Raw genomic sequence first — 11,619 nt, 5'->3', positions numbered from 1 at the left:
AACCAGTTTGAGTGAATCTCTTCATTTGTTTTTTCTATCCACCTAGTCCTTCTTTCTTTGGAAAGGGCTTCTTACTAAAATATCATGATGGCTAAGGAAAGGTTACTTACTTTTAATCCAAATATTTTCTTTGAATGCATAAACATCCAATCATACTTCCCATGTGTTAGACCTGTCTGACCTTTTGCGTAGCCCCTCCAATTTATTATTTATTTTGTCCCCTTTTTGCCCCTCATGCCTTTATTTATTTTTGTGTCCACTAGATTTTTATGGTGTTGATCTGGGGGATAGGTGCTCTTTCCCCCTTATAGTTTTTCACCTCAGGCCAAATTGCCTTTCCTGACAGGAATTCCCTTGGAGTCACAAAATGGTGGCTACCAACTGTCACAACTGTCATACCTGGGACCTGTCCCATAGGATAGAGTAGGGCATTCCAGAACCTTCTGGTCCCTTCTGGACCTCTGAGGGTCAGCCTATATAAGGCGGAATGCTGGTCAGTCTTTTTGTCTTGCAGTGTAGGCTGGCTGGAGTTAAGGCTGGAGTATAAGGCGGGGGTAGGATCATCAGAGGGTTGACCTCCCATTTTAGGGACGCTCCTTACTGGTTCACCACCCTTCTCCCCTTATAGTTGTTGACCTGACCCTGCCTGTAGGAAATCCTGAAGACCCTGGGCGCCTTTTCTCTTCTGTGTGGGTGAGAGAGGTTGCACTGGAGTGACGCTCCCTCCACTGCCCAGTGAAGAAAAAGGGGTCCTGGTGCAGATTTAGAGTGAGAGTTTCCTGTCTGCCTTAGTCAGAATCCACAAGAACAGAGAGCATAGGAGGACTTATCAGACTTCCAACAGAGTTTCCCCCACCCCCTGTGGCTACCTCTGGTGTTAACTCGCCTCATCAGGGGAAGTGGGATCTTCCTGGTTGGGACTTGGAATCAAGTGCCCGGCGCAGAGTTGCTAAGGGAAACTGTCCATGTGGTGAAGGCTGCCCCTATCTCTCTACTCCTGGTGACTGAGGCGGTGAGATCGCGTGAGGAATCCCATCGCCGACTGCTCGGCGCGGGGGACTGTTCGTGTGGGGAAGGCTGCCCCATCTCGCTGTGCCTGTCGGCTGAAGCAGAGGGTTCGTTTGGGGAGGTTTCGCCCCAGGCACTGCGCAGGTCTGGCGGATTGAGTGCGGGTCCCGGGGCGTGGGCGGAACCCAAGGAGGAGGTTCCGTGCAGCTGAGGAGACTCCGATCTCAAAACACTACCCGCCCGCGCATGCGCAGTCACTCCGCTTCCCTCTCGGAAGGCGGAGATTTCACCAGTGAAGAAAGCGGCCGGGAGGTGAGCATCGGCTCCTCGCCGCTGGTGTGCCCTCTTTCCCTGTCTCCGCTCTAACAAGGAGGAGCGGTTTGGTGAAGGAGAGGAGGGACGAGGGGCCGCGACATCAGCCTGAGGAGACTGGTTCCTTTTGTCTTTCCCCCCAGCGAATGGAGACACAGGCCCAGTGGGCCCAACACAAAACGAAGTAAGGAGAGGTTGTGAGGGGGAAGTTGGAGGCCATAGATTCTCTTTCAAAGGAGCAAAGACTTCCGGTTGGCCATACAAGGATTGGGCTAGTACTGGGTAATGCCCATCAAGTTTCTTGAAAGGATCTTCTGAGACTTAATTTTGAATGCAGGATGTTCCCTTTCTGTGATTAAATAACTATATACCAACCCCCCTTTTTGACAGCTCTAGTGAATAGCTTGCATAGAGTAACTAAAGTGAGTAAGGCTAGCCAATTCTTCTGGAGTCAAAGGTGGAGAGGGGGTAAATGTATAAATCACTTCAGAGAAGTCAAGTCTAGTAAAGTTTGGAGGAGTCTAGACACTGCTCCTTGGAGACTAATGTAATGTGCCGTTAAGCTGAGAAACTGATTAATTAAATAATTTGGCAACTGTTGAAAGATTAATAATTTCCCTGCTTGACATTTGATATTGCACTGCGTTAACTGAAGTTTGATACTAGACAAAAGAGCAAAGTATATTTTTTATAAAACAGCTCATATTTTTACACAAACATTGGTGTAGTGTCATTTTTGAGTGATATTGCATTGAATTACTGCTGGGTGGTTTGCAACCTTTACACATGTGCCTCTATTGATATTGTCTTACCCTAGGCCAGGCTACCCTAGGTGACCTGACAACATTAGGTTCCAACAAGTTGGTGTCTAGCGGTGGGATCTTGACTGTGGTTGCGACTACTAATTGAGTGTAATCCACTAACCTACACCTGGAGTTTTCTCCTAGCGGCCCTCCTAATTTTTACTTTTTCCAAATTTGTTCCTGGTGGCGGGGTGGAGGTAGCTTCAGGTTGCCCTTGTAGCTCTATTCTTCTTGTGTGTGTAGCCTTGAATTGCCTGTTGCAAAATGGAATTTGCGCTGGAAGAGCTGGATACTTACTCTGTGGCCCAACTAAAAGATTTCTGCCAACAAATGGGGGTGTTTTTTAAGCGTGGTGCCAAGAAGGGGGAACTCCAGACCAGCTTAAGGGCTTGGGTGGAAGCACACAGAGAAGGGAAGGAGGAAGATGAAGGGACAGACCGGGACACGGTTGTAGAGGTAGATGGATTATTCCACTCAGAGGTGGAAAACCTACTCCCAGGACCAGCGTCCTACTCTAGGAGGGGCAGTAGTGTCTCCGGGGGAAGCTTGACCGAAGCAGAACTCACTGACAGGAGGGAAATGAGGCAATTAAAATGGGAGTTGGCTAAGCTGGAGCAGGAGAAGGAAGAGCGGAGGATGGCTCATGAATTCAAGTTGAAAGAGTTAGAACTCCAGGCCCTGCAACGGGGATCCTCTCCTGTTATGAATGGTGGCAGCGAATCCAAAGAAACAGCCAGGGAGTCCAGACCCTATTTGGCAAAAGACCTAATTGCTAGCTATAGTCAAGGGATGATATAGCCAAATGGTTGGCTGCCTATGAGGTCTCCTTAAGAGCCCATGGGGTGCAGGAGAAGCACTGGGGGGGTGGTTTGTACAAGTACATGCCTCCTACTGGTCGGGACACCTTGCTAGCCTTGGAACCAGAGGAGCAGACCAACTACCCCACCATGAAGCTAGCATTGATCAGGAAGTTTGGGTTAACCACAGAGAAATATCGCCAGTTCAGGGGGAGCCACAAGTTGAGCACCCAGAACTGGGTGGACTTCCTTGATTATGCAAGAAAAGCATTGGAGGGCTGGTAAAGGGCAGTGAGGTGAAGGATTATGAGGGGTTGTATGATCTATTTTTGAAAGAGCACCTACTCGAGAAATGCTTTCCCGAGCTGCGCCAACACCTGGTGGACAGCAAGCTGACCAACCCCCGGAAGCTTGCAGAGGAGGCGGACATCTGGGCCAGTACCCGGGTGTCCTCAAAGGGGACTGGAGGGGATTCCCAAAAGGCCGGACAGGGCGCCCCCAGAAGAAGGAGGGAGGGAGATAAAAAGCGGGAGTTCTCTAAAGGTCCCCAAAACAATTTTCAGGGAAAGGGAACAGGTTCCACCCCTAAGGCTAACCCGCCCAGAAACCCTAATCCTGGCCAAAGCCAGCAGCCAAGGGTTCTCCACTGCTTCGAGTGTGGTGGTGTTGGACATTATAAGGGAGATGTCAGATGCCCAAAGAGACCAGCCCCTCCCACCGGAGGAAAACCACCGGGAGTAGCTAGTGTAGCGCTCGGGGAGGAGTTGCCCTTAGATAAGGGGGGTGAGTGGGCGGGTGTCACCTTAATGTCCCTGGGAGAACGGGAGATGGTTCCTAAGATCCAGGTGCCCCCAAATACTGCTAAGTATGGGCAATGGGTCACCATCAATGGCCAGAGAGGGGAGGCTCTGAGAGATACAGGAGCCAGTATGACTATGGTGAGAAGTCAACTGGTGTCTCCAGAGCAGGTGGTTCCCCATGTACTCCACCCCGCCGCGATGGCTGACGGCAGAATGGGCCACTATCCCGTGGCTGAGGTTCCCTTTGAGTGGGAAGGGGTTGCAGGTTCACTTCGAGTTGCCGTAAGCCCTGCCGTGCCAGTTGATTGTCTGCTGGGGAATGATATGGAGCACAACGCTTGGAGAGAGGTGGAATACCGGACGCACTCTGCGATGCTGGGTAGACCTGACTGGGCCTGTGTGAGCACAAGGTCTGCGACTGCCCGGAGAGGGAGTTCTCCTGGGTTGGAGCCTGGAACATTGGCCCAACCCGCTGCCAAAAAGGGACAGACCCGAACACAGGAAGAGCCTGCTTCGGCTTCCACATCCCATGTGACAGATCGGCCACCGGCGGTGGTGGACCAGGAGTCCGTGGAGGGGGAAGTAGTCTCTCTGGAGGACCTATCTATCCCTGCTGAGTGGCATGTGGAGGGAGGGCCTACCAGAGAGGAGTTCTGTAAGGGCCAGACGGAGTGCCCTACCCTTGAGGGACTGAGGCGACAGGCTGAAGCCCAGGCAGCAGGGGACGTTGCGGGACACTACCATATTTACTGGGAGGATGGACTCCTCTACAGTGAACCCAAGGAACCCTTACCTGGTTCATCAAGGGCCTTGGTAGTCCCGCAATGATACCGAGCCTTTCTACTGGAATTGACTCATGCAATACCCTTGGCAGGACACTTAGGTCAGGACAAGACCTTTGCTCGGCTTGTCCCCCACTTTTACTGGCCTCAGATGAAAGTGGCGTCCAACACTTACTGTCGGACATGTGTATCCTGCCAGGCCAGTGGGAAAACAGGGGTGAAGCTGAAAGCTCCCCTGGAACCACTTCCAGTCGTTAGCACCCCCTTTGAAAGGGTGGGCATCGACATTGTAGGGCCCTTGGATCCACCAACAACAGCTGGTCACAGGTTCATCCTGGTTCTGGTGGATCATGCCACACGGTACCCAGAGGCAATTCCTCTGAGGACTGTCACTGCACCTGTGGTGGCTAAGGCCCTAATGAGGATCTTTACCCGAGTGGGTTTTCCCAAGGAAGTTGTGTCTGACAGGGGGACCAACTTTATGTCAGCGTACATGCGGGCAATGTGGAAGGAGTGTGGAGTGACCTACCGGTTCACCACCCCCTATCACCCCCAGTCGAATGGACTGGTCGAGAGGTTCAACAAGACCTTGAAGGGCATGATCAGAAGTCTGCCTGAAAGTCTGCGGAGGAACTGGGACGTCCTCCTACCCTGTTTGCTATTCTCCTACAGGGAAGTGCCACAGAAGGGAGTGGGCTTCAGCCCCTTCGAGCTTCTGTATGGGCACCCTGTACGCAGTCCTCTCAGCCTGGTGAAGGATGGATGGGAAAAGTCTCCCAGGAAACCCCCCCAGGATGTGGTGAGCTACATGCTGGGCTTTAGGAGCCAAATGGCAAGTTGTGGAAGCAAGCTTCTGACAACTTGGAGGCCAGCCAGGCAGTGATGAAAGAGTGGTATGACCACAATGCTCACCAGGTGGAATTAGAGCCTGGCCAGAAAGTGTGGGTGATGGAGCCTGGAGAGCTTAGTGCCCTCCAGGATCGCTGGACAGGCCCCTTTGAGGTGTTGGAGAAAAAGGGTAAGGCCAATGTACATATGCTTGTTTCCTTTTGGTTCATCTTATGACATGGTGACATTCCTTTCCTTGTACATTCTGTTCTACTCCTGGTGATTCCATGCTCACTTGAGTCTTGGAGCCTGGAGGAGCTGGGAGAGTCATTGAGAACTGTTGGTGATGTATTCACATTAAAACTTACTAATTGAACTTATCCAGTGTCATCGAGTCCTTTTAACACTGGCGACGATTGGCAGCTTGGATGGGACAAGCCACATCACCACTTAACACTGAACCCACCTGTTTGGATTTTCGCTTTTGGATTTTAATTTTTGGATATATCCTTCTATTGGATTTATGGATTAATTCCACTTGGATTTGTTTTGAACGTTTTCCTGGATTTAAGACTTTCTGACTTTTTGTTACCAATTTGGATCGGTTTTTCCTTGTTTGATTTTAATTGGATCTGCAGACTCGTCGGACTACCACTGACTTGGGACTTTTTATTGCTACATGCATTGCCTTTCAGTTTCCCACTCCAGGTAACCTTTTTAACAGTGTTTTTACCGTTTTCCCCTGCTCGTTTCCTTTCTCTTGTTGGAAACGCTGTCCCTGTTTACTTTTGCTTGCCACCGGTCTTACCTGCCATTAGGCGCGCTCCGGCCATTGCCTCGTTCTCCCTCCTCGTTCGGCTCCTTCCTGAACGCGCTGGTGTCGCGCTGACATCTCGCGCACACGCCATTGCGCTCTTGCCTCCCCTGCATTCTTCGCCTGGAATTCCCGGCTGCCTTTGCGTGACGTGGAGACGCAGTGACGTCACACGTATACGTGCCGCCATCTTGCCCTCACTGGTTGCCTAGTTACACGTTTACCGGAGATCTAATCTTCAGCGTTTTCGCCGGACTGTGGGAAAATTGCAGTTTGACTTTGGATTTTCATTTTTACGACTTACTTCGACATTTCTACATTGTTTTCTTCAGGTTTGACTTAATTTTTTGACTGTGTATCATCTTTACTTCTGTGATACACACACATTTTTTTCTACTTTATTCTTTTTGGATTATCAATTGTTTTGTTTCTTATTACTTAACCTCCACAAAATGACTTCTTCTTCCATGACACAGCCCCCTGCTTTTCTTTGTGAAAAGGGTGAACCCATTCTCCCTTGGAAAAGGTGGAAAAATCTTTTTGACTCGTATCTACTAGCTATTGGTGGTGAAAAATTTTCAGCTGTAAGAAAACAAGCAATTTTACTGCACAACTTAGGAGTTGAAGGTCGTAATATATATGACAGTATTGATGAAATACCCATCAATGATGGTTCTGGTGATTCACCTACAGATGTTTTTCAAATGTCTTTAAAAATGTTAGAAGATTATTTTGGTCCCAGAATTAATGTAGTTTTAGAACGCCATAAGTTCTTTATGAGAGCACAAGAATCCAAGGAAAAAGTTGGTAATTACGTAGCTTCTCTAAAAACTTTAGCACGTACTTGTGAATTTGGCGAACTTACTGACTCCTTGATTCGTGATCAATTGGTCAGATGCACTAATAGCACAAGAGTACAAGAGAAACTCTTGTCTAAGAATCCTTCTTTGAGGGAAGCATTAGCCATTGTGGAAGGTATAGAAAACACTTCTGGTTGGGCTAAAGAAATGAAGGAGCACAAGGTTTCATCTGATAATACCACCTCCAGTAGTATTCATGAGGTTGCTCAATCCTCAACCCCTACGCAATCTTCCTCTTCTGAGGATAATGTTTGTAAGGTTATGCAAAGGACTAAGCCTAAGATTGCTTTTGATCGTAGTAAGATTAAATGTTACAGATGTGGCAGTTCCAATCATTCTTCCTCTTTCCCCAACTGCTATGCCAAATCTTCCATTTGCCTTTGATGTGGTATAAAGGGACATTATGCCAGAGTTTGCAAATCTTCAACTAAAATACACTCTATTGAATCTCCAACATCTTCTTTAGATGCTCCCAGATTGGTAATTTCAAGTGTCACAAGTGACGGCAGCATTGATGCTGATCCAATCTTCATGCCTGAGTGTAATGTAATAATTGGAGGAGAAGATTTCATTGTTTTAGCAGACTCTGGTTCTCCCTTCACCCCAATTGGAAACGAGAATTGGAACAAAACGTTTCCTAAAGTTGACTTATTTAAGCCTGATATTAATGCTGTTAGCTACAATGGTTCCCGTATTGAAGTATCAGGTTATACTGTTATGAGAATTCATTTCAAAGGGCGTGAAACTGTTGGAAAAATGTATGTGGCTTACAGAGGTGACAATCTCTTAGGCTGGAGGCACCAGAGGGATTTAGGAATTATTCTTAATCCTAATGCCCTCAAACCCTCTGACCAGGTCATGCTTATTGATCAGATCTCTATTTCCAACATTTTCTTTGATGAATTTCCCAATGTTTTCTCTGACAAATTGGGTTTACTGAAAGGTTTTGAACATCGGATTATTTTAAAAAAAAATGCTGTTCCATGTGTATATAAGGTTAGAAAAGTTCCTAACATGATGCTTGCTCCTCTCAAACAAGAACTTTCTAGACTTATAGATTTGAATGTTATAGAAGAAATTGAGTCTTCAGAGTGGTTGGCCCCAGTGGTTTTGGCCCCCAAGGATGGTGGGAAGAACATTCGCATGTGTGTGGACCTTAGGGGGTTGAATAAATGTATTTGGGTGGATCGACAACCCCTGCCTAATATCCCTGAGTCCATCACTATGCTTGCTGGGGCTAAAATATTCTCTGTTCTTGATTTGTCCTCAGCTTACCACCAGGTCCCACTTCATCATGATTCTAAACACCTTACCTCCTTTGTCATTCCTCTTGGAGCGTTTCGTTTTGTCAGGATGCCTTTTGGTTTGGCATCGGCTGCGGCTTGCTTTCAAAGAATTATGAAATTGGTTGTGGGTGATGTTTCTAATGTCATTATATTCCAAGATGATATTTTGGTTTTTGGCAAGGACAATATTGAACATGAAAATGTTTTGAGGGCAGGCTTATTGAGATTGGCAGATAAAGGTTTAACGGTTAACAAAGCTAAGTGTAAGATTGGTGTAACTTCTGTTACCTATCTGGGTCATGTAATTTCTGGTGAAGGAATACAACCTAAGTTGGAATTAGCAAAGAGTATTGCCGAGGCTCCCACTCCATCGGATAAGGATCAGGTCAGATCATTTCTTGGTCTAGCTGAGTTTTATTCTAAGTTCATAAAAAATGTTGCCTCTGTTGTGGAGCCTATTAGGAACCTTCTTAAAAAAGGTGTTCATTTTGAGTGGAATGATGATTGCAATGGTGCGTTTCTTATTGTAAAAAAAAAACTATCAGTCAGCTACCTAGTTTGGGTCATTTTGATACCAAGAAAAAGACATTTCTTTCCACTGATGCTAGTCTATCCGGTTTGGGTGCTGTTCTTTCTCAAGTGGACAATGGTGAGGAAAGAGTTGTGGCATTTGCCTCTAGAGCCCTGAAAAAGGCTGAGGGGCATTATTCTTGCATCGAAAGAGAAGCTCTTGCTGTGGTTTGGGCTGTTAAACACTAAGATTTATTTGTGGGGAATTCCTTTTATTGTAAAGTCGGATCATAAACCCTTCATTCAAGTGTTCTCTTGCATGGAGAGTGAGAGATTAACTCCTACGCTTAAACGCTGGAGTGAGGGGTTAGAAGAGTTCAATTTCATTGTGCAATATGTTCCTGGGTCCTTGAATAAGACTGCGGATTGTCTCTCACGTTTACCCTTACAGGATCAGGATGAACACTTTGACTTGGGCACTGTTAAGGTGTCTTGGATTTGTGTAAGTGCTATTTCTTTGGAAGATTGGGTGCTCTATCAATCTAGTGATCAAGTCTTTCTTTTGGTCAAGGATTTGGTGGTTAAAGGTTGGCCTTGTAACAGTAGAGATATTAGCTGTGAGCTTTTGCCTTTTTGGTCGGTTCGAGATGAACTTACTATCGTTGATGATATTGTGATGCGTGGTGAGAGGTTAATTCCTCCTTCTGTAATTAGATCGAAACTTATCAACCTTGCTCATGATGGACACATGGGTAGGAGTTTTACCAAAGCTCGCCTTAGGGAAAGGTACTGGTGGCCCAATATGGACAGTGAAGTTGAGTTGGTAGTTAAGGATTGTTATCAGTGCGCCATTAATGATAAGTCTAAGGTTGTAAGTAAGGCCCCACTATCACCTGTAACGGTTCCTGACCAACCTTGGTCCAAGTTGGGTTTGGACATCATAGGTCCTTTTGATTTATTAACACCTTCTGAAAGATTTGTGATTCTTCTTGTTGACTATACTTCAAAATGGGTGTCCACTAAGTGTGTAGCCTCGGTCACTTCTAAAGTGGTCATTGATTTCTTGCGTGATGAATTTGTATCTGAAGGCATTCCTAAGTGCATTATTACAGATAATGGTGTGCAGTTTATCTCCACGGATATCGAGCTTTTCTTGAATGACCATGGTATATCTCATCTAAAAACTGCACTCTATGCACCCCAGGCAAATGGTCTTGAGGAGCGAATGAATCGTGTTGTCAAGGGGTGCGTGCAGAGGGTTATTGAAATGAAATGTTCTCTCAAGGATGTCTTACGTGATACTTGGTGGGCACATCGCACCACCATCAATTATATTTCCAAGTCTTCCCCATTTTTTTTTGTTACGGGGTAGACAAGCTTGTTCTAAGTTGAATCCTCCTTGGCTTCCTTTTCAATCCCTTCTCCCTTTGGATAAGGGGAATGTGGAGGACAGAATTCTTTCTTATCAACAAAGGTTCTTCTGAGTTCATGGGTCCTTTTAAGATTACCAAGATTCACAGAAATGTGGTTACTTTGCAAAATGGCTGTAAATGGAGCATATCCAGGCTTGTTAAGTTCTCTCCTGTGTTTCCTTCTTCTTCTTCCAGTTTGGATTGTTCCCTTCCTTCCTCCCCTCCTGATGGTCAAAGTGCTGTTTCCTCTAGAAGGTTTCCTCAGAGAACTCATCAAGCTCCTGTACGCTACAGAGACTACGTCTAGGTTTTTCTTTATCATTTTTCCTGTTGGGTGTGTTTTCTTTGGGTGTGATGAAATATTGTGTTTTTGTTTTTTCTTTTATTGCTCTTTTTCATTTCTTTTAGTATAGGGGATGTGTTGTAATGTACATATGCTTGTTTCCTTTTGGTTCATCTTATGACATGGTGACATTCCTTTCCTTGTACATTCCGTTCTACTCCTGGTGATTCCATGCTCACTTGAGTCTTGGAGCCTGGAGGAGCTGGGAGAGTCATTGAGAACTGTTGGTGATGTATTCACATTAAAACTTACTAATTGAACTTATCCAGTGTTATTGAGTCCTTTTAACAGCCACATACCTGGTGGACCTTAAGACCCCACGGCAGCCCCTGCGGGTGCTTCATGCCAACCAACTCAAACCCCACCATGAGAGGCCCGAGGTCATTTTAATGATGGTGACTGATGGGGGAGAGGAAGCGGAAAGCGAACCTCTCCCAGACTTGTTCTCGTCTCAAGAAAAGGATGGGTCAGTGGAGGGAGTGATTCTCTCTCCCACCCTAACTCCTGAACACCGGGAACACTGTCGCCAGATACTGGAGTTGTACTCTACGTTGTTCTCCCTTGTCCCGGGAAGGACTCACCTGTGCACCCATGATGTGGACACAGGGGACAGCCCACCAGTGAAGTCAAAGACCTACGGCTGTCCAACAAGGTGAAGGCTAGCATCCATCGAGAGGTTGCCAAGATGCTAGAGCTAGGAGTTATAGAACCTTCCAACAGCCCCATGTCCAGTCCGGTGGTGCTAGTGCCAAAAGCCGCTCCACCAGGCACTACGCCAGAACTGAGGTTCTGTGTGGATTGCCGGGGACTGAACTCAGTTACAAAAACTGATGCCCATCCGATCCCTAGGGCGGATGAATTAATTGACCGGCTAGGGCCTGCCCAATACCTAAGTACCTTTGAGCTCACTTCAGGGTACTGGCAGATTTCCTTGACAGATGGAGCAAAGGAAAGGTCAGCCTTCTCCACGCCTGAGGGACACTTCTAATTTTGCGTGATGCCCTTCGGGCTCAAAAATGCCCCTGCCACTTTTCAGCGGCTGGTGAATCAGGTCCTCTCTGGAA

At 46.9% G+C, this 11,619-nt stretch overlaps 1 protein-coding gene and 1 long non-coding RNA gene across 9 annotated transcripts in view; one reads left to right on the top strand and one right to left on the bottom strand.

The window, feature by feature from the left end:
• The window catches only part of LOC147659347 (kidney mitochondrial carrier protein 1), a 267,840-nt gene that overhangs the window by 45,838 nt on the left and 210,383 nt on the right, over positions 1-11,619 (bottom strand). The window lies entirely within an intron of this gene.
• Positions 1-11,619, top strand: part of LOC147659348 (uncharacterized) — a 138,704-nt gene that overhangs the window by 75,666 nt on the left and 51,419 nt on the right. The window contains exon 6 of one of the 4 annotated variants that reach the window (XR_015307283.1): positions 10,408-10,495. The exons of 2 other annotated variants lie outside the window; for them this stretch is intronic. This is a non-coding gene — a long non-coding RNA (uncharacterized LOC147659348). Of the gene's footprint in view, positions 1-10,407; positions 10,547-11,619 lie in introns of all 4 variants that reach the window. One more of the 4 variants, XR_015307282.1, reaches the window with a different exon arrangement.

Source organism: Lissotriton vulgaris, unplaced genomic scaffold (assembly GCF_964263255.1).
Source record: "Lissotriton vulgaris unplaced genomic scaffold, aLisVul1.2 SCAFFOLD_663, whole genome shotgun sequence".
Taxonomy (NCBI): domain Eukaryota; kingdom Metazoa; phylum Chordata; class Amphibia; order Caudata; family Salamandridae; genus Lissotriton; species Lissotriton vulgaris.
The sequence above is the reverse complement of the archived record's forward strand: the minus strand, read 5'-3'. Positions and strand labels throughout refer to the sequence as shown.